The sequence below is a fragment of the Orycteropus afer genome, unplaced genomic scaffold (genome assembly GCF_000298275.1).
Source record: "Orycteropus afer afer isolate SDZICR_OR568_19922 unplaced genomic scaffold, OryAfe1.0 scaffold00250, whole genome shotgun sequence".
Taxonomy (NCBI): Eukaryota; Metazoa; Chordata; class Mammalia; order Tubulidentata; family Orycteropodidae; genus Orycteropus; species Orycteropus afer.
In genome coordinates this window covers 3,753,726-3,755,240 of record NW_006921837.1, presented here as the reverse complement: position 1 = coordinate 3,755,240, position 1,515 = coordinate 3,753,726, and positions in this window count along the sequence as shown.

The window sequence follows — 1,515 nt, the reverse complement described above, 5'->3', positions numbered from 1 at the left end:
GCCTGGCTAGGACTTCCAGTACAATGTTGAATAGAAGAGGTGAGAGAGGGCATCCTTGTCTGGCTCCTGTTTACAAGGGAATGGTTTCAGTCTTTCTCCATTGAGAATAATGTTGGCTGTTGGTTTTGCATAGATGCCCTTTATTATGTTGAGGAATGTCCCTTCTCTTCTTATTTTGCTGAGAGTTTTGATCAAGAATGGGTGTTGGATTTTATCAAATGCCTTTTCTTCATCAATTGATATGATCATGTGGTTCTTTTTGTTTTATTTATGTGGTGGAGGACGTTGATTGTTTTTCTAATGTTGAACCATCCTTGTATACCTGATATGAACCCCACTTGGTAATAATGAATGATTTTCTTGATGTGTTGTTGGAGTCTATGGACTAGGATTTTGTTATTTTTGCTTCTATATTCATGAGGGATATTGGTCCATAGTTTTCCTTTTGAGTGATGTCTTTGCCTGGTTTTCATATCAAGGTTATGCTTCCTTCATAAAATGAGGTAGGGAGGATTCCATCCTTTTCTGTGTTTTGGAATAGTTTCAGTAGGATTGGTGTCAGTTCTTCTCTGAATGTTTGGTAGAATTCTCTAGTGAAACCACTCCAGTGGCATCCTTGATCAGATTTGCCAGAGTCTTATCTTTTAAGTCCCAACTATGTATCCCACTCTAAAGTGTCAACACCTAGACTCATTACCTGGAAATTTCTACTGACAAGGGTTTCCTTTCATGGTAATAATGGCCAAATTAAGCCTGAGCTTGTTAAGTCTTTGGATACTAATTTCATATCACTTTTGGATATAAGGGGGAGGTATCAGTCCTTTGGGAGCTCTGGTAGCATACTGGCTAAGGCACTTGACTGCTAACCAGAAGGCTGGCGGTTCAAACCCACCAGCCACTCCTCAGAAGGAAGATGGGGCAGTCTACTTCCGTAGTGATACTGCCTCGAAAACCCAAGGAGGGGTCGCTATGAGCCAGGTCTGACTCGACGGCACATAACAACAACAACAACAACAACAACATCAGTCCTTTGGTGGATTCTAGCTTTAGATCTACATGTTCCAGAAGTTTCTTCATCACCACAGACCAAGTAGCATACCTTATATTCAAATTATCTGAAATATAATTTGAACTCACAGGACAGAATAAAAGAACATTTGAGCAAGAAGAGCCATTAGAAGGGATTTATTTTACAAGTGAGGTGACTAAATTCCAGAGAGATCAAAGTGATTTGGCCCAGGTAACATAATCAGTGATGGGAAGCAGTTTGAGACTTTATTGTGCTATCAAAATGAGAATGAATACTAGGTGATTTAAAGTACTTTAAGTATACCCCAAAATAAGTTATTTCATCCTTGAGCTCTAAAGTTTACTTACACTGAAGCCAGCAGTCCAAAAGCACAGTAATTACAAAGCTGGGTACTGTTCTCCTGTCCTTTTCTTTTCCTGGTCTTTGTATGAAAGGTAGCTCTGCCAACCCACTTCAGGGATATGCACTTCATTTTTTAAAAAACC